The 27,526-nt window shown below is 38.9% G+C and overlaps 3 long non-coding RNA genes across 3 annotated transcripts; 1 reads left to right on the forward strand and 2 right to left on the reverse strand.

Moving 5' to 3' along the window:
- Positions 1 to 424: 424 nt before the first annotated feature.
- Positions 425 to 27,363, reverse strand: LOC141547181 (uncharacterized). The gene is made up of 4 exons (XR_012483539.1): positions 27,326 to 27,363; positions 24,319 to 24,426; positions 23,184 to 23,615; positions 425 to 533 (listed from the first exon to the last, which is right to left on the reverse strand). It is a non-coding gene; the product is annotated as an uncharacterized LOC141547181 (long non-coding RNA).
- LOC141547179 (uncharacterized) lies at positions 16,953 to 21,287 on the reverse strand. Its single transcript, XR_012483537.1, has 3 exons — positions 21,255 to 21,287; positions 18,201 to 18,308; positions 16,953 to 17,494 (listed from the first exon to the last, which is right to left on the reverse strand). It is a non-coding gene; the product is annotated as an uncharacterized LOC141547179 (long non-coding RNA).
- On the forward strand, positions 21,354 to 25,219 carry LOC141547183 (uncharacterized). The gene is made up of 4 exons (XR_012483541.1): positions 21,354 to 21,882; positions 22,086 to 22,209; positions 23,492 to 23,652; positions 24,903 to 25,219. It is a non-coding gene; the product is annotated as an uncharacterized LOC141547183 (long non-coding RNA).
- Positions 27,364 to 27,526: the final 163 nt, after the last annotated feature.

Below are 27,526 nucleotides of genomic sequence, written 5' to 3' on the forward strand. Positions count from 1 at the left end.
TTAAAATGGGAATGATACAATCATGTTTGCTCCACAGAGGATAAGCCTCTGAGAACTATTTGCTTTCAAGTAGAGTCACAACATCGTGGATTTTGAGCCGTGAGGAATATTTCAGGGTTTCTACTTCCATATTTTACAGAGAAAGGCACTGAGACTCAAGGAGGTTAAGTATAGTTAATATATTGTTCAAGCACATACAAGTTTTAAATGGCAGAGACAAGATTCAAACAGATCCTGTTAATACTATCGTGTTACCTCTAAGTGTTCATTATATATGGGTGTATGGGTGTGCATATATGTTTGTGTGAATTTCCATACTCCAATCTTCTAACCTATAACTAAACATATTAACTCTTAAAAAAAAAAAGTGGTGGGATGGGGGAGGGGAAAGACACTGTAATAAAGTAACATTAAACAAGTGGTATTTTGCTCTGCTGTTTATTTCTTACTTTCATGACTTTATATTATCACTTTAAACTCCCTGAGCCTCCTTTTCCTCACATGTTAAATGAGAGAGTTGAGCTCCATGACCACTAGGAAACTCCATTTCCAGTTGTAAAATTGTGATTCCACAGCTGAAATTCTAGCAACATTGTGTCCTAATGTAAGATCTGTACTATATCATTAATGAGTCATACATTTTCTCTTGGATTTTATATAGTTCATTTGTAGCAACATTAACCTGGCATTCCCTTCTGAGGGCTGACCCCATCCTTGTTGTGGTGACTGTTAGAGGTGGACCGCCCTCATCCCGGTGACCATCCACTCCAGATCCTCTTTGTGGTTGGTGGGGTGACGATATCAGAAGCCAAAATGTTGAAAGTTCTCATTTCTTCCCTGAAGCCCTGGAACACAGGTACCGAACCCGAAATAACAGGACATGCATCTCCCTGGCCCAAGGATGGGAGAGTCTGGCTGTTCCCACAAGACTTGGTCTGAGCCTTAGGGGTAGCATTTGAGGAGATGATCTATAGAATTCGGGAGATGGTGAAGCACTGTGTAAAGGTCAGATAATTCTCTTACTACTACTATTATTACTTGTACTCTTACCCCTATTATTATTACTACTATTTCTACTATTACTCCTCTTCCTACTCCTATTAGTATTACTCCTATGATTACTACTATTACTCTTCCACCAACTACTACAATTACTGCCACTCTTATTACTGTTATTATTCCTTGTAGATCTCTTCCTCCTGCTACTAGTACTATCATTGCTCCTATTCCTATTCATACTCCTTTTACTACCACTACTACTATTATTTCTACTACCACTTTTATTATTACTATTACTACTACTACTACTACTCCTACTCCTACTCCTACTCCTACTATAGTGTAACTCCTATTCCTATCATCATTACTGTTGCTATTACTACTACTTCTACTACTATTATTCCTACTCCTATTCCTGTTACTACTCATACTACTCCTACTTCTTCTACTCCTCCACCTCCTACTACTAAAACTACTCCTTGGTCCCTACTATTACTATAATTACTACTAGCACTACCACTAGTACTACTACTACCACCACTACTACTACTACTACTACTACTACTACTACTACTACTACTACTACTACTACTATTGCTACTCTTACTTCTATTACTATTATTACTCCTACTGTGAGTACTGTTAAATTTTTCTAGTGCCATGACCAATTTCTTCTCCTAGAAGGGAGCCGACAACTTAACTATTACAACACCAGAAAGGGTGAAAGTGAGATTGTACAGCTGATAGAGGGCAGGGGCTTCAAGGCAGGAAGATTTAGAGTTCCAATTTTTCTTCCAAAACTTACTATATATTTTGACCTTAAACAAGTCATTTTACATCTGCTCTCAGTTTGCTCAATAGTGAAACGTTGTTTACAATAATCTCTATTGCCTAAGTTGTTGTGAGAGTCAAATGAGATTATAATTATAAAATAGTACAAATGCCAGCAAGTTATCATTATTTTTTATTGATTTTTGATTATAGCACATTTTTTTTGACAGTACACTGGCATATTTTTCTTTACAACATTATCCCTTGTACTCCTTTCTGTTCTGAATTATTCCCGTACTTCCCCACTAGGCCCTCCCATAGACGACAGGCATTGCCATACATATTTAAATATCTTATAGTATATTCTTGGTACAATATATATGTGCAGAACCAAATTTTATTGTTGTTGTTATTGCAAAGGAAGAATTGTATTCGGAAGGTAAAAATAATCTGTGAAGAAAAATAAAAAGCAAACAAACAAAATGCTCTCACTTTACATATCCCAGTGTTCAGGTTCTGGGTGTAGCTGATTCTCTCCATCATTGATCAAGTGGACTTGTATTAGCTATTGTCTATGTTGAAGATATCCACTTCCATTCGAACACAACCTCATACAGTATCATTGTTGAAGTGTATAATGATCTCCTAGTTCTGCTCGTTTGACTCAGCATCAGTTGATGTAAGTCTCTCCAAGCCTCTCTGTTTTCCTCCTGTTGGTCATTTCTTACAGAACAAGAATATTGCATAACATTCTTATACCATAATTTACCCAACCATTCTCCAATTGATGGACATCCGTTCATTGTCCAGTTTCTAGCCACTACAAAAAGTGCTGCCACAAACATTTTGGCACATACAGGTCCTTTTCCCTTCTTTAGGATTTCCTTGGGATATAAGCCCCGTAGTAGCACTGCTGGGTCAACGGATTGGCAGATTTTGATAACTTTTGGGGCATAATTCCAGATTGCTCTCCAGAATGGTTGGATTCTTTCACAACTCCACCAGCATGGCATCATTTTCTCAATTTTCTCACAGCCCCTCCAACATTCATCATTATTTGTTCCTGTCATCTTAACGAATGTGACAGGTGTGTAGTAGTATCTCACACTTGTGATTTGGAACTTGTGAGTGGAAATAGTTTTAATTTCATCATCTGAAAATTGTCTGTTCATATCCTTTCACCATTTTTCAATTTGAGAATGGCTTGATTTCTTATAAATTAGCATCAATTCTGTCTATATCTTGGAGGTGAGGCCTTTCTCAGAACCTTTAACTGTAAAAATGTTTTCCCAATTGGTTACTTCCCTTCTCATTTTCTTGGCATTAGTTTGTTCCCCCCCTGTGGAAACTTTTTAATTGGATGTAATCTAAATTTTCTATTTTGTGATCAATAATGATCTTTAGGTCTCCTTTGGTCACATAATCCTTCCTCCTCCACAAGTCTGAGAGGTAAACTATCCTATGTTCCTCTAATTTATTTATGACCTCGTTCTTTATGCCTAAATCATGGACCCATTTTGATCTTAAGTGTGGGTCCATGCCTAGTTTCTCCCATACTAATTTCCAGTTTTTCCAGCAGTTTTTGTCAAATAATGAATTCTTATGGCAAAAGTTGGGATCTCTGGGTTTGTCAAACACTAGATTGCTATTTTTATTCACCTATCTTGCCCTGTGAACCTATCCTACTCCACTGAACAACTAGTCTATTTCTTAAGCAATACCAAATGGTTTTGGTGACTGTTGCTTTATAATATAGTTCTATATCAGGTACAGCTAGACAGCTAGACCACCTTCCTTTTTGTTTTCATTACTTACCTTGAAATTCTTGAACTTCTGTTGTTCCATATGAATCCTGTTGTTATTTTTTCTAGGTCTTTAAAGAAGTTCCTTGGAAGTCAGATTGGTATAGCACTAAATAAATAGATTAGTTTAGGGAGTATTGTCATCTTCATTATATTCTCTTGGCCTATCCAAAAGCACTGAACGTCTTTCTAATTATTTAAATCTGACTTCATTTTTGTGCCAAGTGTTTCGTAATTTTGCTCCTGACTTTCCTTTGTTAGATATATTCCCAAATATTTTGTACTATCGACAGTTATTTTGAATGGAATTTCTCTTTGTATCTCTTGCTGTTGGATTGTGTTGGTAAGGTATAAAAATGCTGAGGATTTCTGTGGATTTATTTTGTATCCTGCAATTTTGCTAAAGTTCTGAATTGTTTCTAATAGCTTTTTAGCAGAGTCTTTGGGGTTCTCTAAGTATACCATTATGTCATCTGCAAAGAGTGATAGTTTGATTTCCTCATTTCCTACTCTCAATTCCTTGAATCTCTTTCTCGGCTCTTTTTGCCGAGGCTAGCGTTTCTAGTACTATATTGAATAGTAATGGTGATAGTGGGAAACCTTGTTTCACTCCTTATCTTACAGGGAAAGGTTCCATAAGATATTTGCTGACGGTTTTGAATAGAGGTTCCTTATTATTTTAAGGAATAGTCCATTTATTCCTATACTCTCAAGTGTTTTTTGTAGGAATGGATGTTGGATTTTATCAAATGCTTTTTCTGCATCTATTGAGAAGACCATATGTTTTTTAGTAATTTGATTATTAATATGGACAATTATACTAATAGTTTTCCTAATATTAAACCAACCCAGCACTGCTGGTATAAATCCTCCTTGATCGTAGTGTATTATCCTGGGGATGATTCTCTGAAGTCTTTTTGCTAATATCTTATTTAAGATTTTAGCATCAATATTCAAGAAGGAAAATGGTCTTTAGTTTTCTTTCTCTGTTTACAATCTACCTGGTTTTAGGTATCAGTACCATGTCTGGGGCATAAAAGGAATTTGGTAGGCCTCCTTCAATTCATTTTTTTTTCAAATAGTTTATATAGTATTAGAGTTAGTTGTTCTTTAAATGTGTGGTAGAATTCACATGTCAATCCATCACTTCCTGAGGATTTTTTCTTAGGGTGTTGGTTAATAAATTGTTCTATTTCTTTTTCCGAAATGGGACTATTTAGACTTCTTACTTCTTCCTCTGTTAATCTGCGCAAGTTATATTTCCTCCACAAGTCTGAGAGATAAACTATCCTTTGTTCCTCTAATTTATTTATGATCTCATTCTTTATTCCTAACTCATGGACCCATTTTGATCTTTTCTCACTATTTGCTGTTAAGTGTGGGTCCATGCCTAGTTTCTGCCATAATAATTCCCAGTTTTCCCAGCAGTTTCTGTCAAATAATGAATGCTTATTCCAAAATTTGGGATCTTTGGGTTTGTCAAAAACTAGATTGTTATTTTTATTCAATATCTTGCCCTGTGAAGCTAACCTACTCCACTGATCAACTAGCCTATTTATTAGTCAACACCCAATGGTTTTGGTGACTGCTGCTTTATAATATACTTTAGATCAGGTACAGCTAGGCTACCTTCATTTGATTATTTTTTTTTCTCATTACTTCCCTTGCAATTCTCAACCTTTTGTTCTTTCCTATGAATGTTGTTGTTATTTTTTCTAGGTCATTAAAATAGTTTCTGATTGGTGTAGCACTAAATAAATAGATTAATTTAGAGAGTATTGTCATCTTGATAATATTCGCTCTGCTTATCCAAGAGCACTGAATGTCTTTCCAATTACTTAAATCTGACTTCATTTTTGTGGCAAGTGTTTTGTAATTTTTCTCATATAATTCCTGACTATTCTTTGGTAGATGGATTCCCAAATACTTTATACTCTCAACATTTGTTTGGAATGGAATTTCTCTTTGTATCTCTTGCTGTTGGATTGTGTTGGTAATATGTAAAAATGCTGAGGATTTAGGTGGATTTATTTTGTATCTTGAAACTTTGCTAAAGTTCTGAATTAATTCTAATAGCTTTTTAGCAGAGTCTTAGGGGTTCTCTAAGTATACCATCATGTCATCTGCAAAGAGTGATAGTTTGATTTCCTCATTAGCTACTCTAATTCCTGGAATCTCTCTGGGCTCTTATTGCCCAGGCTAGCATTTCTAATACAATATGGAATAGTAATGGTGATAGTGAGCAACCGTTGTTTCACTCCTTATCTTACTGGGAAAGGTTCCAGTGTATCACCATTACATATGATGTTTACTGACAGTTTTAAATATATAATCATGATTTTAAGGAATAGTCCATTTATTCCTGTACTCTCAAAGGTTTGTAGTAGGAATGGATGTTGGATTTTATGAAATGCTTTTTCTTCATCTATTGAGATGATCATATGGTTTTTGTTAATTTGGTTATTGATATAGTTGATTATACAAATAGTGTTCCTAATATTGAACCAGCCCTGCATTCCTGGTATAAATCCCACTTGGCCATAGTTTATCATCCTGGGGAGGGTTTTCTGTAGTCTTTTGGATAATATTTTATTTAAGATTTTAGCATCATTAGGGAGATTGGTCTATAATTTTGTTTCTCTGTTTTCAGCCTACCTGGTTTAGGTATCAGTACCATGTCTGTGTCATAAAAGGAATTTGGTAGGACTCCTTCAATCCCTATTTTTTCAAATAGTTTCTATAACATTGGAGTTGTTTTTTTAAATTTTTGGTAGAATTCACATGTAAATCCATCTGGTGCTGGGGATTATTTTTTCTTAGGGAGTTGGTTAATAGCTTCTTCTATTGCTTTTTCAGACTATTTCCTTCTTCCTCTGTTAGTCTGGGCAAGCTTATTTTTGAAGGTATTCTTCCAATTCATTTAAGTTATCGAATTTATTGCCGTAAAGTTGGGCAAAGTAGCTCCTAACTATTGTTCTAATTTCCTCTTCATTAGGGGTGAGTTCTCCCTTTTCATTTTTAAGACTAACAATTTTTGTTTCAAATACAGACAACTACAGGCACACAGTAGTAGACAGAGTCTAAAGTCGAGTCCTGACTTCTTTTAATCATCTTTTCTTTCTTAACTTTTTTGGATCATGGACTTTTTTGACTTACTGCTGAATGCCTCTTCTAGGAATAGACGTTTTTAAATGCTTAAAACAAAGGAACAGGATAACGAGGGAATCACTATTACTGAAATGCTGTTTTAAAATGTTTTTTTCTCAATAGTGTTTTATTTTTTCCAAATACAGGTAAAGACAGTTTTCGACATTCATTATTAAAATTAGTTTTGAAAATAAACGTGATATATCCCAGGTTGAGAACCTGTGCACTAGGAACTTGGAATTTTCCCCCTCTCTCCACTCCTGGAAATGTCTCCATTCTTTATGAGGACACTCTGTTCCAAGCTGAAGTTGCTCTGAATTCCTTGGGAAACTGAAGGAGGAATAGACCTGGCTGAGTCTCCCCAGGCCTACTCCTTGGTTACTTGAACTGTGGTTCTGTGAGGAACCCATACAGAACTATCAGCCTCCACCTTGGAGCTGGTGAAGAACCAGTTCTATTTCTGTGGGCAATGCCAGAGGCACTTGTTGCTTCTCTGTTGCCAATTACTTCTTTAAAAGCCTGGGTGTATTTATTAATACAGACAGAATAATTTCTCATAGATCCACCGAATGCACTTCCTGGGATGTAAGGCACACACAGACAAACAAAGGGAGGCCTTGCATCCCACAGCACCAAGCTCTAATCCCTCTTAGTCTGCAAACTCAAAAATTCCATTACTCAGGACAATCATGAAGCATAAAAGAATGGTCAATAATTGTAGGGAGTCACCCTGGCACCCTTTAAGGAGGGTATCTGCAAACAGCTTAGAGCCCCTTCCTCAACCTGGAAGGCTCTAAATCTTACCCATGCTCACTGATCAGAGAAGGAGCTCCCCGGCTGCCGGGATACTAGCATGGGAGGGCGCTGAGTGCTTTTCCTTCATTGTGCATTGCTTACAAGGAGATGTAGCCGCTCCAGTGTTCATGGCACACTCTTGGGCTTCACGGGGCAGAGACAGGTTACTGAGGGGAGGGGTAAGTTGGAGGTCTGAGCCAGTGAGGCAATGGTAATGTTCTTGGGTTTTAGTCACCAAGCATTCATCAAATGCCCAGTGCAGCAGACAGATCCCAGGCCTGAAGCCAGATGTGGCCTCAGGCTCACTGGCCTTGTCACCAAGGGAGAGGGGGCCCAGCTAGCTCATTTTTGAAAGGGGGAAAAAAAGAATACCTCCACTTCCAGGTTTGAGAGGAGGATCCAATTGGGATACATGCAAAGTTTAGCAGACATCCTGGCCTGTTCCTAGCCTTGGATTTAAATTGGTTGGATTTATTCAGGGAACTCGGCTGCTTGACGATTGGAACACATCGTTTTATTTCATTGAAAAGGGTCTTTACCCTACAATTTCTCAAAGCAAATGCTTCTGTTTAATGTGAGCTTCAATCTCTTCCCCCAGTTGTTGCAACATTAGATTTATTGGTGTATTAAGCAGATGTTGTTCTCAGGGCATGTTGCTCGTGACCTCTTCCAGACTTACTATCCTATGGATCTAACATGATAACCTTGGCCTAAGATTGGATGTGTCTTGTACAGACAACCCTGGCCTAATTAACAAAGGGATCCAAGATTTGCGTCTTTCAAAGGGCTGTTTTCCAAATTGTCCAAGATGAAAGGTACCTGATGAAGAGGTCCAGGGACTTAACCATGGCCATAGGCTCCATCCCAAGAGCAATATGTGGGCTTGGCTCCCTTTCCCCCTGGCTGCTTCTACTCATGTCTTCACATTCTGGTCCCTGTGTCTTTTGTGACCGTATCATTCATTTGGTAGTACACCTCATCCATCAGGCCTTAGACTACTCAATCAGCAAAGCACAATTAAACAAGGAGCAAAACATATATTACATACTTACTAGGGGTCAGATATTACACTAGACCCTGGAGACATAAAGATAAAAACAAAATGGTCTTGCCCTCAAAGTTTATATATTATTGCGGAAAATGATGTCAACAAAAAAAAAAATAGGAAGAAAATCTCTGCATAAGCAAGATAATTGCATAAATATTTTCATATACATTGGATTTATCATATATTTTCACATATATAACATGTAATGACTGGTCATTTAGGGAAGGAGGTGGAAAGAAGGAGGGGGAATGTTGGAACAGGAGGTTTCGCAAGGTTCAGTGTTGAAAACTTGTTCCTGTGTATATTTTCTACATAAAGAGGTTTCCTAAGAAATATTGTTAAAAGAAGACTTCCGCATAAAGCCTGAGCACAATCCTCATCAGATGAGCAGTTGACTTGCTTACCTTGGCCATGGAGACCTCATTGTGTGATGCTCATTGTGACATGCCGGAGAACACCCAAAGTTTTCTGACTTCAAGGTGATGTTCTCTTCCCAACAACCCAGTTGCATCCTGACAGCAAAGGGAGTAGTATGTGAATAGAAGAATGGATGAGTGGACTAATAGACTGATAGACTAGATACATAGATTCCTGGTGATGGATGAATGGGATAGAGAAGATAAACAAATAGATTGAATAGATACACTTAATGCATAGTTAAAAAGATAATGATGGATAGATAAGTGAAAAGATAGATTTATAGTAGAAAAGTTTATAGGTAGAAAAGTGATTTATAGGAAGAAAAGTGATTTATAGGTAGCAAACAGCTCTATAGGAAGAAAAGCCATTTATAGGTAGAAAAGAGATTTTTAGATTAAAAAAGGGGATTTAGAAGTAGAAAAGAGATTTATAGGCAGAAGAGAATGAATAGCTGGATTAAAATATACATACAACCCCCACCCAAAATATTGCAGTTTGTGGATGTGTCAAATGGACACATATCTTTCACTTATGCTTTAACATTTTATCTTTTCAGGCAACCTATAAGCCAATACTGAAGCAAAGGAGATACTGAAGCCAGAGTGACCAGATTCTGGCGATATTGAAAACATGTCTTTGGAAATCTACTTGAAACGGGATTTAGATTGTTGTTGGGGAGTTTTGATCTATACTTTGGAGTTTATTGCACTGGTGGGGGGAAGGGGAGAGAGGATGTTTCTGAGTTTGATTGTTGGGGAGTTTTGATATCTATACTTTGGAGTTTATTGTACTGGTGGGGGGAAGGAGAGAGATGATGTTTCTGAGTTTGATGTGTTTTTAAAAATAAAAAATGTTTTTTTTCTGTTTCCAAAAGTTTCAAGTTGTCATTCTTTCAGCTCCCACATGATTAGTGATATTTCCCAGTTTCTTCTTTACTATCTGATGATTATATTTGCCAGCTGGTTAATCCTAAAGAAATACTTGTTGGCAAACTTATTGGGTAAACTACATTTTTCCCTTATTTGCAGCTAGCCCATACTGCTGATGGGTAAAGGTAAAGCTGGCTATCCTATCTGGGTTTGGGAATCAGAGAGGGAGGCAGATTTGTTCTTCTTTGAGATTGTGAAAAAACTGTAAGCAGGCCCTTTGCCATCAGAGGCTGGGGACCGTCTGAAAGTCTGGGAGCAAAGAGGTAGTGGGGGTTAACAAGCAGCAGGGCTGTTGTGTTCTAGCCAGAGAAGTTCCAGAGAAGCTTGGAACTGGCCCTGCTGAAGTCTTTTGGATCTTCCTGGAGGAGCAGAGCAGCTATTCTCCACCAGGAGGGCAATTCAGAATGACAAGGGACTGGCTTAGAGATTTGCATTGAGGTGCTTCCCCTCAACTCTAGGGGAAGGCTGAGCCAGAAAATAATTTCTCAATTTCCTCCTCTGTAAATTGGGAATGATACAATCATGTTTGCTCCACAGAGGATAAGAATGTGAGAACTATTTGTTTTCAAGTAGAGTCACAGCATCGTGGATTTTGAGCTGGCAGCAATATTTCAGGGTTTCTACTTCCATATTTTACAAAGAAAGTCACTGAGACACAAGGAGGTTTAGTATAGTTAATATATTGTTCAAGCGCATACAAGTTGTAAGTGGCAGAGACAAGATTCAAACAGATCCTGTTAATACTATCGTGTTACCTCTAAGTGTTCATTATATATGGGTGTATGGGTGTCCATATATGTGTGTGTATATTTCCATACTCCAATCTTCTAACCTATAACTAAACATATTTACTCTTAAAAAAAAAAAGTGGTGGGATGGGGTAGGGGAAAGACACTGTAATAAAGTAACATTAAACAAGTGGTATTTTGCTCTGCTGTTTATTTCTTACTTTCATGACTTTATATTATCACTTTAAACTCCCTGAGCCTCAGTTTCCTCACATGTTAAATGAGATAGTTGAGCTCCATGACCACTAGGAAACTACATTTCCAGTTCTAAAATTGTGATTCCACAGTGAAAATCTAGCAACATTGTGTCCTAATGTAAGATCTGTATTTGATCATTAATGAGTCATATATTTTCTCTTGGATTTTATATAGTTCATTTGTAGCAACATTAACCTGGCATTCCCTTCTGAGGGCTGACCCCATCCTTGTTGTGGTGACTGTTAGAGGTGGGCCGCCCTCATCCCGGTGACCATCCACTCCAGATCCTCTTTGTGGTTGGTGGGGTGACAATATCAGAAGCCAAAATGTTGAAAGATCTCGTTTCTTCCCTGAAGCATGGAACACAGGTACCGAACCCGAAATAACAGGACATGCATCTCCCTGGCCCAAGGATGGGAGAGTCTGGCTGTTCCCACAAGACTTGGTCTGAGCCTTAGGGGTAGCATTTGAGGAGATGATCTATAGAATTCGGGAGATGGTGAAGCACTGTGTAAAGGTCAGATAATTCTCTTACTACTACTATTATTACTTGTACTCTTACCCCTATTATTATTACTACTATTTCTACTATTACTCCTCTTCCTACTCCTATTAGTATTACTCCTACGATTACTACTATTACTCTTCCACCAACTACTACAATTACTGCCACTCTTATTGTTATTATTCCTTCTAGATCTCTTCCTCTTGCTACTAGTACTATCATTGCTCCTATTACTATGAATACTCCTTTTACTACCACTACTACTATTATTTCTACTACCACTTTTACTATTACTATTACTCCTACTGCTACTGCTACTCCTACTCCTACTAGTGTCACTCCTATTCCTATCATTATTACTGTTGCTATTACTACTTCTTCTACTACTATTATTCCTACTCCTATTATTATTAGTACTACTACCATTACTATTACTTGTATCATTACTACTCTTTTTACTACTTCTATCACTACTTTTATTCCTCTTCCTATTACTGTTACTACTCATACTACTCCTACTTCTTCTACCCCTCCACCTCCTACTACTGCCACTACTCCTTTGTCCGGAAGTCCATATGTTTTCTAAATAAAGAGGTTTCCTAAAAAATATTGTTAAAAGAAGACTTGCGCATAAAGCCTGAGCACAATCCTCATCAGATGAGCAGTTGACTTGCTTACCTTGGCCATGGAGACCTCATTGTGTGATGCTCATTGTGACATGCCGGAGAACACCCAAAGTTTTCTGACTTAAAGGTGATGTTCTCTTCCCAACAACCCAGTTGGATCCTGACAGCAAAGGGAGTAGTATGTGAATAGAAGAATGCATGAGTGGACTAATAGACTGATAGACTAGATACATAGATTCCTGGTGATGGATGAATGGGATAGAGAAGATAAACAAATAGATTGAATAGATACACTTAATGCATAGTTAAAAAGATAATGATGGATAGATAAGTGAAAAGATAGATTTATAGTAGAAAAGTTTATAGGTAGAAAAGTGATTTATAGGAAGAAAAGTGATTTATAGGTAGCAAACAGCTCTATAGGAAGAAAAGCCATTTATAGGTAGAAAAGAGATTTTTAGATTAAAAAAAGGGATTTAGAAGTAGAAAAGAGATTTATAGGCAGAAGAGAATGAATAGCTGGATTAAAATATACATACAACCCCCCCCCAAAATATTGCAGTTCGTGGATGGTTTTTCCAGTATTTCAAATGGACACATATCTTTCACTTATGCTTTAACATTTTATCTTTTCAGGCAACCTATAAGCCAATACTGAAGCAAAGGAGATACTGAAGCCAGAGTGACCAGATTCTGGCGATATTGAAAACATGTCTTTGGAAATCTACTTGAAACGGGATTTAGATTGTTGTTGGGGAGTTTTGATCTATACTTTGGAGTTTATTGCACTGGTGGGGGGAAGGGGAGAGAGGATGTTTCTGAGTTTGATTGTTGGGGAGTTTTGATATCTATACTTTGGAGTTTATTGTACTGGTGGGGGGAAGGGGAGAGATGATGTTTCTGAGTTTGATGTGTTTTTAAAAATAAAAAATGTTTTTTTTCTGTTTCCAAAAGTTTCAAGTTGTCATTCTTTCAGCTCCCACATGATTAGTGATATTTCCCAGTTTCTTCTTTACTATCTGATGATTATATTTGCCAGCTGGTTAATCCTAAAGCAATACTTGTTGGCAAACTTATTGGGTAAACAACATTTTTCCCTTATTTGCAGCTAGCCCATACTGCTGATGGGTAAAGCTGGCTATCCTATCTGGGTTTGGGAATAAGAGAGGGAGGCAGATTTGTTCTTCTTTGAGATTGTGAAAAAACTGTAAGCAGGCCCTTTGCCATCAGAGGCTGGGGACCGTCTGAAAATCTGGGAGCAAAGAGGTAGTGGGGGTTAACAAGCAGCAGGGCTGTTGTGTTCTAGCCAGAGAAGTTCCAGAGAAGCTCGGAACTGGCCCTGCTGAAGTCTTTTGGATCTTCCTGGAGGAGCAGAGCAGCCATTCTACACCAGAAGGGCAATTCAGAATGACAAGGGACTGGCTTAGAGATTTGCATCCAGGTGCTTCCCCTCACCTCTAGGGGAAGCTGAGCCAGAAAATAATTGGTGTCCCCACAGGCTTGTGCTAGAGCCCCCCATTCCCCCTTTGAAGTTTCTTCTGCCTGACTTGTGCTCATTATAATCTATATGACTGAAATGTCAAACTTCTGTTTCTGAAAATCTAACCTTTCTTCAGAAGCTGGGAACCTAAATCCCCTGGATGAAGAAGGGGGATAGTAAGAGTGCTAGAAAAGCAAATGGGTGCTCTGGAGACGGCAAGATTGGAGATGGGAAAACCCCGTCTGATTTGATTCCATAGATAGTGGCAAACGTCAGGTTAGCCACAAAAGATGTTTGCACTGATTGATAAAGCTGGAACAATACCTCTTGGGAATTGATGTACAGGCTCTGGCAAGAAAATGAAACCAAACTAACTCCCAAGCAGGATGCAGCCTTAATTGGCTGAAGGGCCCCAGAAGACCCTGGACAAGCCAGTCAAGCCGGCTTCCAGAGCTAGTCCTTAGCTTGGCCTTGGGAATCCTCCCAGGGGGTGGAAGAGGAGGAGGTCTGGATTGCTCTCTGACAGCACCTTCTCATCCTCCATCTTGGGCTTTCCACTTCTGGGCTTGGGCTTGGAGGGTCTCATCTACAGAAAACCACCTTCTTGAGGGCAAGAACTGTTGGAGTTTTTCCTTGGTAGCTCTGCCATTTTTCCACTTCGAATCACTTCCGATTTACCAATATTTATTAAGGAAACAAGCATTTATTAAACTCCTATGTACCAAGCACTGTGCTAAGCACTTTACACATATTCTCTCCTGAACATCACTGGGAGGTAGGTGCTAATATCCACTCTCTCAGTTAAAGAAACTGAGGCAACAGGTCAGCAAAATAGAGGCGAGATTGAAACAGATCTTGTCTTGTACAGACAACCCTGGCCTAATTAACAAGGGGATTCTAGATCTGCAGCGTTCAATGGGGTGTTTTCCAAATTCTACATGATGAAAGGTACCGGATGAAGCGGTCTGGGGTCTTAACCGTGGCCCTAGCTCCTTCTGCTTTGCAGCCAAACCCTAGGCTCCATCCCAAGAGCAATATGTGGGCTTGGCTCCCTTTCCCGCTGGTGCTTCTACTCATGTCCCCAGTTTCTGGTCCCTGTGTCCTTTGTGACCATATCATTCATCTGGTAGCCCACCTCATCCATCTTCCTTAGACTACTCAATCAGCAAAGCTCAATTAAACAAGGAGCAAACATATATTACATACTTACTAGGGGTCGTATATTTCACTAGACCCTGGAGACATAAAGGTAAAAACAAAATGGTCTTGCCCGCAAAGTTTATATTCTATTGGGGAAAATGATGTCAACAAAAAGAACTAGGAAGACAATCTATGCATAAGCAAGATAATTGTATAAATATTTTTACATACATTGGATTAAGCATATATTTTCATATATTTAACATGTGAATCCCCTGTCATCTTCCCTGTCATCTAGGGGAAGAGGTGGAAGGAAGGAGGGGAAAAGTTGGAAGAGAAGGTTTTGCAAGGGTCAGTGTTAAAAACTTACCCCTTCATATGTTTTGTAAATAAAAAACTTTCCTCAAACAATTTTTAAAAAGAAAAAAAACCCACATACCAGGTGAGCACTACCCTCATCTGATGAGCATTTGCTTTGCTTACCTTCTCCATGGAGACCTCATTGTGTCATACCCATTGTGACACGCCTGAGAACACCCAAGGTTTTCTGACTTAAAGGGGATGTTCTCTCCCCAACAACCCAGTTGGATCCTGACAGCCAAGGGAGTAGTATGTGAATAGAAGAATAGATGAGTTGACAAATAGACTAATAGACTAGATACATAGATAAGTGCTGATAGATAGATGGGATAGATAGGGTAAACAAATAGATTCAATAGATACACTTGATGCATAGTTAAATAGATAATGATCGGTAGATAAGTGAAAAGATAGATTTATAGTAGAAAAGTTTATAGGTAGAAAAGATATTTATAGGAAAAAAAGTGATTTATAGTTAGAAAAGAGATTTATATGAAAAAAGCGATACATAGGTAGAAAAGAGATATATATAGTTAAAAAAGTGATTTAGGAGAAGAAACGAGATTTATAGGTAGAAAAAAGATGTATAGGCAGAAGAGAATGAATAGCTGCCTTAAATTATACATAGATAATGAAGGAGTCAATGGAGGGTTAGGTAAATCAGTAAATAAATTACTGGAGAGAGAGATCCATTTGGGCCCTCATCAGCATGATACCAAGGGCTGCTGTCATAGATTGAGACTGCCTTCACGTCAGTATTAAACTATTATATTTTAGTCTTCAATATTATAGAAGCTAAAATGGTTGCTTTCTATCTGGCTTGGGAAATTGTTGACTTCTCTTTCTTCCCCTCTTCCCCCACGCCCCCCCAAAATTGCATTTTGTGGATGGTTATTCTAGTAGATCAATTGGACACATATCTTTCACTTATGCTGTAACATTTTACCTTTTCAGGCATCCTATAAGCCACTGCTGAAGCAGAGGAGATACTGAACCAGTTGTGACCAGATGCTGGCGATATTGAACGCATCTTAAGCCTCGGGATCGACTTAAAACGGGATTTAACCTGTTCATGAAGGTAAAGCATCTACATAGAGATAATGTACCTGCAGCTTCCCTCCTGCAGTCAGTGTTAATAGGAGATCAAGGTAGGGCCTGGTTGCTGACTAGCCCTATATATATATACTAGAAGTACAAATAATCTGGGAAATAGAGAGCCTACACTTAAAAGCAAACAAACAAACAAAAGCAAATTCTTTTAGTTCGGAAACTCTTTTCTTTTTCCTCATCCTATGGCTGGTTCCCAGAAAAAAGATGACTTGCTCATATTAGAGGTTTCATAAATGCTTGTTAAATTCAATTACATATAGATGAAGACTTTTTCTAAAATTATAGGCAGCTGGCTGGTTCAGTGGATAACACTGTTGGACCTCCCTTGAATCAGCAACTGATTTCAAACACCAGCTGTAGGACTCTGGGCAAGTCACTTAATCTGTGTTTGCCTCAATTTCCTCCTCTGTAAATTGGGAATGATACAATCATGTTTGCTCCACAGAGGATAAGCCTCTGAGAACTATTTGTTTTCAAGTAGAGTCACAGCATCGTTGATTTTGAGCTGGCAGCAATATTTCAGGGTTTCTACTTCCATATTTTACAAAGAAAGTCACTGAGACACAAGGAGGTTTAGTATAGTTAATATATTGTTCAAGCGCATACAAGTTGTAAGTGGCAGAGACAAGATTCAAACAGATCCTGTTAATACTATCGTGTTACCTCTAAGTGTTCATTATATATGGGTGTATGGGTGTCCATATATGTGTGTGTATATTTCCATACTCCAATCTTCTAACCTATAACTAAACATATTTACTCTTAAAAAAAAAAAAAGTGGTGGGATGGGGTAGGGGAAAGACACTGTAATAAAGTAACATTAAACAAGTGGTATTTTGCTCTGCTGTTTATTTCTTACTTTCATGACTTTATATTATCACTTTAAACTCCCTGAGCCTCAGTTTCCTCACATGTTAAATGAGATAGTTGAGCTCCATGACCACTAGGAAACTACATTTCCAGTTCTAAAATTGTGATTCCACAGTGAAAATCTAGCAACATTGTGTCCTAATGTAAGATCTGTATTTGATCATTAATGAGTCATATATTTTCTCTTGGATTTTATATAGTTCATTTGTAGCAACATTAACCTGGCATTCCCTTCTGAGGGCTGACCCCATCCTTGTTGTGGTGACTGTTAGAGGTGGGCCGCCCTCATCCCGGTGACCATCCACTCCAGATCCTCTTTGTGGTTGGTGGGGTGACAATATCAGAAGCCAAAATGTTGAAAGATCTCGTTTCTTCCCTGAAGCCTGGAACACAGGTACCGAACCCGAAATAACAGGACATGCATCTCCCTGGCCCAAGGATGGGAGAGTCTGGCTGTTCCCACAAGACTTGGTCTGAGCCTTAGGGGTAGCATTTGAGGAGATGATCTATAGAATTCAGGAGATGGTGAAGCACTGTGTAAAGGTCAGATAATTCTCTTACTACTACTATTATTACTTGTACTCTTACCCCTATTATTATTACTACTATTTCTACTATTACTCCTCTTCCTACTCCTATTAGTATTACTCCTACGATTACTACTATTACTCTTCCACCAACTACTACAATTACTGCCACTCTTATTATTGTTATTATTCCTTCTAGATCTCTTCCTCCTGCTACTAGTACTATCATTGCTCCTATTCCTATTAATACTCCTTTTACTACCACTACTACTATTATTTCTACTACCACTTTTACTATTACTATTACTCCTACTGCTACTGCTACTCCTACTCCTACTAGTGTCACTCCTATTCCTATCATTATTACTGTTGCTATTACTACTTCTTCTACTACTATTATTCCTACTCCTATTATTATTAGTACTACTACCATTACTATTACTTTTATCATTACTACTCTTTTTACTACTTCTATCACTAATTTTATTCCTCTTCCTATTACTGTTACTACTCATACTACTCCTACTTCTTCTACGCCTCCACCTCCTACTACTGCCACTACTCCTTTGTCCGGAAGTCCATATGTTTTCTAAATAAAGAGGTTTCCTAAAACATATTGTTAAAAGAAGACTTGCGCATAAAGCCTGAGCACAATCCTCATCAGATGAGCAGTTGACTTGCTTACCTTGGCCATGGAGACCTCATTGTGTGATGCTCATTGTGACATGCCGGAGAACACCCAAAGTTTTCTGACTTCAAGGTGATGTTCTCTTCCCAACAACCCAGTTGGATCCTGACAGAAAAAGGGAGTAGTATGTGAATAGAAGAATGCATGAGTGGACTAATAGACTGATAGACTAGATACATAGATTCCTGGTGATGGATGAATGGGATAGAGAAGATAAACAAATAGATTGAATAGATACACTTGATGCATAGTTAAAAAGATAATGATGGATACATAAGTGAAAAGATAGATTTATAGTAGAAAAGTTTATAGGTAGAAAAGTGATTTATAGGAAGAAAAGTGATTTATAGGTAGCAAACAGCTCTATAGGAAGAAAAGCCATTTATAGGTAGAAAAGAGATTTTTAGATTAAAAAAAGGGATTTAGAAGTAGAAAAGAGATTTATAGGCAGAAGAGAATGAATAGCTGGATTAAAATATACATACAACCCCCACCCAAAATATTGCAGTTTGTGGATGGTTTTTCCAGTATATCAAATGGACACATATCTTTCACTTATGCTTTAACATTTTATCTTTTCAGGCAACCTATAAGCCAGTACTGAAGCAAAGGAGATACTGAAGCCAGAGTGACCAGATTCTGGCGATATTGAAAACATGTCTTTGGAAATCTACTTGAAACGGGATTTAGATTGTTGTTGGGGAGTTTTGATCTATACTTTGGAGTTTATTGCACTGGTGGGGGGAAGGGGAGAGAGGATGTTTCTGAGTTTGATTGTTGGGGAGTTTTGATATCTATACTTTGGAGTTTATTGTACTGGTGGGGGGAAGGGGAGAGATGATGTTTCTGAGTTTGATGTGTTTTTAAAAATAAAAAATGTTTTTTTTCTGTTTCCAAAAGTTTCAAGTTGTCATTCTTTCAGCTCCCACATGATTAGTGATATTTCCCAGTTTCTTCTTTACTATCAGATGATTATATTTGCCAGCTGGTTAATCCTAAAGAAATACTTGTTGGCAAACTTATTGGGTAAACAACATTTTTCCCTTATTTGCAGCTAGCCCATACTGCTGATGGGTAAAGCTGGCTATCCTATCTGGGTTTGGGAATAAGAGAGGGAGGCAGATTTGTTCTTCTTTGAGATTGTGAAAAAACTGTAAGCAGGCCCTTTGCCATCAGAGGCTGGGGACCGTCTGAAAATCTGGGAGCAAAGAGGTAGTGGGGGTTAACAAGCAGCAGGGCTGTTGTGTTCTAGCCCGAGAAGTTCCAGAGAAGCTCGGAACTGGCCCTGCTGAAGTCTTTTGGATCTTCCTGGAGGAGCAGAGCAGCCATTCTACACCAGAAGGGCAATTCAGAATGACAAGGGACTGGCTTAGAGATTTGCATCCAGGTGCTTCCCCTCAGCTCTAGGGGAAGGCTGAGCCAGAAAATAATTGGTGTCCCCACAGGCTTGTGCTAGAGCCCCCCATTCCCCCTTTGAAGTTTCTTCTGCCTGACTTGTGCTCATTATAATCTATATGACTGAAATGTCAAACTTCGGTTTCTGAAAATCTAACCTTTCTTCAGAAGCTGGGAACCTAAATCCCCTGGATGAAGAAGGGGGATAGTAAGAGTGCTAGAAAAGCAAATGGGTGCTCTGGAGACGGCAAGATTGGAGATGGGAAAACCCCGTCTGATTTGATTCCATAGATAGTGGCAAACGTCAGGTTAGCCACAAAAGATGTTTGCACTGATTGATAAAGCTGGAACAATACCTCTTGGGAATTGATGTACAGGCTCTGGCAAGAAAATGAAACCAAACTAACTCCCAAGCAGGATGCAGCCTTAATTGGCTGAAGGGCCCCAGAAGACCCTGGACAAGCCAGTCAAGCCGGCTTCCAGAGCTAGTCCTTAGCTTGGCCTTGGGAATCCTCCCAGGGGGTGGAAGAGAAGGAGGTCTGGATTGCTCTCTGACAGCACCTTCTCATCCTCCATCTTGGGCTTTCCACTTCTGGGCTTGGGCTTGGAGGGTCTCATCTACAGAAAACCACCTTCTTGAGGGCAAGAACTGTTGGAGTTTTTCCTTGGTAGCTCTGCCATTTTTCCACTTCGAATCACTTCCGATTTACCAATATTTATTAAGGAAACAAGCATTTATTAAACTCCTATGTACCAAGCACTGTGCTAAGCACTTTACACATATTCTCTCCTGAACATCACTGGGAGGTAGGTGCTAATATCCACTCTCTCAGTTAAAGAAACTGAGGCAACAGGTCAGCAAAATAGAGGCGAGATTGAAACAGATCTTGTCTTGTATAGACAACCCTGGCCTAATTAACAAGGGGATTCTAGATCTGCAGCGTTCAATGGGGTGTTTTCCAAATTCTACATGATGAAAGGTACCGGATGAAGCGGTCTGGGGTCTTAACCGTGGCCCTAGCTCCTTCTGCTTTGCAGCCAAACCCTAGGCTCCATCCCAAGAGCAATATGTGGGCTTGGCTCCCTTTCCCGCTGGTGCTTCTACTCATGTCCCCAGTTTCTGGTCCCTGTGTCCTTTGTGACCATATCATTCATCTGGTAGCCCACCTCATCCATCTTCCTTAGACTACTCAATCAGCAAAGCTCAATTAAACAAGGAGCAAACATATATTACATACTTACTAGGGGTCGTATATTTCACTAGACCCTGGAGACATAAAGGTAAAAACAAAATGGTCTTGCCCGCAAAGTTTATATTCTATTGGGGAAAATGATGTCAACAAAAAGAACTAGGAAGACAATCTATGCATAAGCAAGATAATTGTATAAATATTTTTACATACATTGGATTAAGCATATATTTTCATATATTTAACATGTGAATCCCCTGTCATCTTCCCTGTCATCTAGGGGAAGAGGTGGAAGGAAGGAGGGGAAAAGTTGGAAGAGAAGGTTTTGCAAGGGTCAGTGTTAAAAACTTACCCCTTCATATGTTTTGTAAATAAAAAGCTTTCCTCAAACAATTTTTAAAAAGAAAAAAAAACCCACATACCAGGTGAGCACTACCCTCATCTGATGAGCATTTGCTTTGCTTACCTTCTCCATGGAGACCTCATTGTGTCATGCCCATTGTGACACGCCTGAGAACACCCAAGGTTTTCTGACTTAAAGGGGATGTTCTCTCCCCAACAACCCAGTTGGATCCTGACAGCCAAGGGAGTAGTATGTGAATAGAAGAATAGATGAGTGGACAAATAGACTAATAGACTAGATACATAGATAAGTGCTGATAGATAGATGGGATAGATAGGGTAAACAAATAGATTCAATAGATACACTTGATGCATAGTTAAATAGATAATGATCGGTAGATAAGTGAAAAGATAGATTTATAGTAGAAAAGTTTATAGGTAGAAAAGATATTTATAGGAAAAAAAGTGATTTATAGTTAGAAAAGAGATTTATATGAAAAAAGCGATACATAGGTAGAAAAGAGATATATATAGTTAAAAAAGTGATTTAGGAGAAGAAACGAGATTTATAGGTAGAAAAGAGATGTATAGGCAGAAGAGAATGAATAGCTGCCTTAAATTATACATAGATAATGAAGGAGTCAATGGAGGGTTAGGTAAATCAGTAAATAAATTACTGGAGAGAGAGATCCATTTGGGCCCTCATCAGCATGATACCAAGGGCTGCTGTCATAGATTGAGACTGCCTTCACGTCAGTATTAAACTATTATATTTTAGTCTTCAATATTATAGAAGCTAAAATGGTTGCTTTCTATCTGGCTTGGGAAATTGTTGACTTCTCTTTCTTCCCCTCTTCCCCCACGCCCCCCCAAAATTGCATTTTGTGGATGGTTATTCTAGTAGATCAATTGGACACATATCTTTCACTTATGCTGTAACATTTTACCTTTTCAGGCATCCTATAAGCCACTGCTGAAGCAGAGGAGATACTGAACCAGTTGTGACCAGATGCTGGCGATATTGAACGCATCTTAAGCCTCGGGATCGACTTAAAACGGGATTTAACCTGTTCATGAAGGTAAAGCATCTACATAGAGATAATGTACCTGCAGCTTCCCTCCTGCAGTCAGTGTTAATAGGAGATCAAGGTAGGGCCTGGTTGCTGACTAGCCCTATATATATATACTAGAAGTACAAATAATCTGGGAAATAGAGAGCCTACACTTAAAAGCAAACAAACAAACAAAAGCAAATTCTTTTAGTTCGGAAACTCTTTTCTTTTTCCTCATCCTATGGCTGGTTCCCAGAAAAAAGATGACTAGCTCATATTAGAGGTTTCATAAATGCTTGTTAAATTCAATTACATATAGATGAAGACTTTTTCTAAAATTATAGGCAGCTGGCTGGTTCAGTGGATAACACTGTTGGACCTCCCTTGAATCAGCAACTGATTTCAAACACCAGCTGTAGGACTCTGGGCAAGTCACTTAATCTGTGTTTGCCTCAATTTCCTCCTCTGTAAATTGGGAATGATACAATCATGTTTGCTCCACAGAGGATAAGCCTCTGAGAACTATTTGTTTTCAAGTAGAGTCACAGCATCGTGGATTTTGAGCTGGCAGCAATATTTCAGGGTTTCTACTTCCATATTTTACAAAGAAAGTCACTGAGACACAAGGAGGTTTAGTATAGTTAATATATTGTTCAAGCGCATACAAGTTGTAAGTGGCAGAGACAAGATTCAAACAGATCCTGTTAATACTATCGTGTTACCTCTAAGTGTTCATTATATATGGGTGTATGGGTGTCCATATATGTGTGTGTATATTTCCATACTCCAATCTTCTAACCTATAACTAAACATATTTACTCTTAAAAAAAAAAAGTGGTGGGATGGGGTAGGGGAAAGACACTGTAATAAAGTAACATTAAACAAGTGGTATTTTGCTCTGCTGTTTATTTCTTACTTTCATGACTTTATATTATCACTTTAAACTCCCTGAGCCTCAGTTTCCTCACATGTTAAATGAGATAGTTGAGCTCCATGACCACTAGGAAACTACATTTCCAGTTCTAAAATTGTGATTCCACAGTGAAAATCTAGCAACATTGTGTCCTAATGTAAGATCTGTATTTGATCATTAATGAGTCATATATTTTCTCTTGGATTTTATATAGTTCATTTGTAGCAACATTAACCTGGCATTCCCTTCTGAGGGCTGACCCCATCCTTGTTGTGGTGACTGTTAGAGGTGGGCCGCCCTCATCCCGGTGACCATCCACTCCAGATCCTCTTTGTGGTTGGTGGGGTGACGATATCAGAAGCCAAAATGTTGAAAGATCTCGTTTCTTCCCTGAAGCCTGGAACACAGGTACCGAACCCAAAATAACAGGACATGCATCTCCCTGGCCCAAGGATGGGAGAGTCTGGCTGTTCCCACAAGACTTGGTCTGAGCCTTAGGGGTAGCATTTGAGGAGATGATCTATAGAATTCGGGAGATGGTGAAGCACTGTGTAAAGGTCAGATAATTCTCTTACTACTACTATTATTACTTGTACTCTTACCCCTATTATTATTACTACTATTTCTACTATTACTCCTCTTCCTACTCCTATTAGTATTACTCCTACGATTACTACTATTACTCTTCCACCAACTACTACAATTACTGCCACTCTTATTGTTATTATTCCTTCTAGATCTCTTCCTCTTGCTACTAGTACTATCATTGCTCCTATTACTATGAATACTCCTTTTACTACCACTACTACTATTATTTCTACTACCACTTTTACTATTACTATTACTCCTACTGCTACTGCTACTCCTACTCCTACTAGTGTCACTCCTATTCCTATCATTATTACTGTTGCTATTACTACTTCTTCTACTACTATTATTCCTACTCCTATTATTATTAGTACTACTACCATTACTATTACTTGTATCATTACTACTCTTTTTACTACTTCTATCACTACTTTTATTCCTCTTCCTATTACTGTTACTACTCATACTACTCCTACTTCTTCTACCCCTCCACCTCCTACTACTGCCACTACTCCTTTGTCCGGAAGTCCATATGTTTTCTAAATAAAGAGGTTTCCTAAAAAATATTGTTAAAAGAAGACTTGCGCATAAAGCCTGAGCACAATCCTCATCAGATGAGCAGTTGACTTGCTTACCTTGGCCATGGAGACCTCATTGTGTGATGCTCATTGTGACATGCCGGAGAACACCCAAAGTTTTCTGACTTAAAGGTGATGTTCTCTTCCCAACAACCCAGTTGGATCCTGACAGCAAAGGGAGTAGTATGTGAATAGAAGAATGCATGAGTGGACTAATAGACTGATAGACTAGATACATAGATTCCTGGTGATGGATGAATGGGATAGAGAAGATAAACAAATAGATTGAATAGATACACTTAATGCATAGTTAAAAAGATAATGATGGATAGATAAGTGAAAAGATAGATTTATAGTAGAAAAGTTTATAGGTAGAAAAGTGATTTATAGGAAGAAAAGTGATTTATAGGTAGCAAACAGCTCTATAGGAAGAAAAGCCATTTATAGGTAGAAAAGAGATTTTTAGATTAAAAAAAGGGATTTAGAAGTAGAAAAGAGATTTATAGGCAGAAGAGAATGAATAGCTGGATTAAAATATACATACAACCCCCCCCCAAAATATTGCAGTTCGTGGATGGTTTTTCCAGTATTTCAAATGGACACATATCTTTCACTTATGCTTTAACATTTTATCTTTTCAGGCAACCTATAAGCCAATACTGAAGCAAAGGAGATACTGAAGCCAGAGTGACCAGATTCTGGCGATATTGAAAACATGTCTTTGGAAATCTACTTGAAACGGGATTTAGATTGTTGTTGGGGAGTTTTGATCTATACTTTGGAGTTTATTGCACTGGTGGGGGGAAGGGGAGAGAGGATGTTTCTGAGTTTGATTGTTGGGGAGTTTTGATATCTATACTTTGGAGTTTATTGTACTGGTGGGGGGAAGGGGAGAGATGATGTTTCTGAGTTTGATGTGTTTTTAAAAATAAAAAATGTTTTTTTTCTGTTTCCAAAAGTTTCAAGTTGTCATTCTTTCAGCTCCCACATGATTAGTGATATTTCCCAGTTTCTTCTTTACTATCTGATGATTATATTTGCCAGCTGGTTAATCCTAAAGCAATACTTGTTGGCAAACTTATTGGGTAAACAACATTTTTCCCTTATTTGCAGCTAGCCCATACTGCTGATGGGTAAAGCTGGCTATCCTATCTGGGTTTGGGAATAAGAGAGGGAGGCAGATTTGTTCTTCTTTGAGATTGTGAAAAAACTGTAAGCAGGCCCTTTGCCATCAGAGGCTGGGGACCGTCTGAAAATCTGGGAGCAAAGAGGTAGTGGGGGTTAACAAGCAGCAGGGCTGTTGTGTTCTAGCCAGAGAAGTTCCAGAGAAGCTCGGAACTGGCCCTGCTGAAGTCTTTTGGATCTTCCTGGAGGAGCAGAGCAGCCATTCTACACCAGAAGGGCAATTCAGAATGACAAGGGACTGGCTTAGAGATTTGCATCCAGGTGCTTCCCCTCACCTCTAGGGGAAGCTGAGCCAGAAAATAATTGGTGTCCCCACAGGCTTGTGCTAGAGCCCCCCATTCCCCCTTTGAAGTTTCTTCTGCCTGACTTGTGCTCATTATAATCTATATGACTGAAATGTCAAACTTCTGTTTCTGAAAATCTAACCTTTCTTCAGAAGCTGGGAACCTAAATCCCCTGGATGAAGAAGGGGGATAGTAAGAGTGCTAGAAAAGCAAATGGGTGCTCTGGAGACGGCAAGATTGGAGATGGGAAAACCCCGTCTGATTTGATTCCATAGATAGTGGCAAACGTCAGGTTAGCCACAAAAGATGTTTGCACTGATTGATAAAGCTGGAACAATACCTCTTGGGAATTGATGTACAGGCTCTGGCAAGAAAATGAAACCAAACTAACTCCCAAGCAGGATGCAGCCTTAATTGGCTGAAGGGCCCCAGAAGACCCTGGACAAGCCAGTCAAGCCGGCTTCCAGAGCTAGTCCTTAGCTTGGCCTTGGGAATCCTCCCAGGGGGTGGAAGAGGAGGAGGTCTGGATTGCTCTCTGACAGCACCTTCTCATCCTCCATCTTGGGCTTTCCACTTCTGGGCTTGGGCTTGGAGGGTCTCATCTACAGAAAACCACCTTCTTGAGGGCAAGAACTGTTGGAGTTTTTCCTTGGTAGCTCTGCCATTTTTCCACTTCGAATCACTTCCGATTTACCAATATTTATTAAGGAAACAAGCATTTATTAAACTCCTATGTACCAAGCACTGTGCTAAGCACTTTACACATATTCTCTCCTGAACATCACTGGGAGGTAGGTGCTAATATCCACTCTCTCAGTTAAAGAAACTGAGGCAACAGGTCAGCAAAATAGAGGCGAGATTGAAACAGATCTTGTCTTGTACAGACAACCCTGGCCTAATTAACAAGGGGATTCTAGATCTGCAGCGTTCAATGGGGTGTTTTCCAAATTCTACATGATGAAAGGTACCGGATGAAGCGGTCTGGGGTCTTAACCGTGGCCCTAGCTCCTTCTGCTTTGCAGCCAAACCCTAGGCTCCATCCCAAGAGCAATATGTGGGCTTGGCTCCCTTTCCCGCTGGTGCTTCTACTCATGTCCCCAGTTTCTGGTCCCTGTGTCCTTTGTGACCATATCATTCATCTGGTAGCCCACCTCATCCATCTTCCTTAGACTACTCAATCAGCAAAGCTCAATTAAACAAGGAGCAAACATATATTACATACTTACTAGGGGTCGTATATTTCACTAGACCCTGGAGACATAAAGGTAAAAACAAAATGGTCTTGCCCGCAAAGTTTATATTCTATTGGGGAAAATGATGTCAACAAAAAGAACTAGGAAGACAATCTATGCATAAGCAAGATAATTGTATAAATATTTTTACATACATTGGATTAAGCATATATTTTCATATATTTAACATGTGAATCCCCTGTCATCTTCCCTGTCATCTAGGGGAAGAGGTGGAAGGAAGGAGGGGAAAAGTTGGAAGAGAAGGTTTTGCAAGGGTCAGTGTTAAAAACTTACCCCTTCATATGTTTTGTAAATAAAAAACTTTCCTCAAACAATTTTTAAAAAGAAAAAAAACCCACATACCAGGTGAGCACTACCCTCATCTGATGAGCATTTGCTTTGCTTACCTTCTCCATGGAGACCTCATTGTGTCATACCCATTGTGACACGCCTGAGAACACCCAAGGTTTTCTGACTTAAAGGGGATGTTCTCTCCCCAACAACCCAGTTGGATCCTGACAGCCAAGGGAGTAGTATGTGAATAGAAGAATAGATGAGTTGACA

This window comes from Sminthopsis crassicaudata, chromosome 6 (genome assembly GCF_048593235.1).
Source record: "Sminthopsis crassicaudata isolate SCR6 chromosome 6, ASM4859323v1, whole genome shotgun sequence".
Classification (NCBI taxonomy): domain Eukaryota; kingdom Metazoa; phylum Chordata; class Mammalia; order Dasyuromorphia; family Dasyuridae; genus Sminthopsis; species Sminthopsis crassicaudata.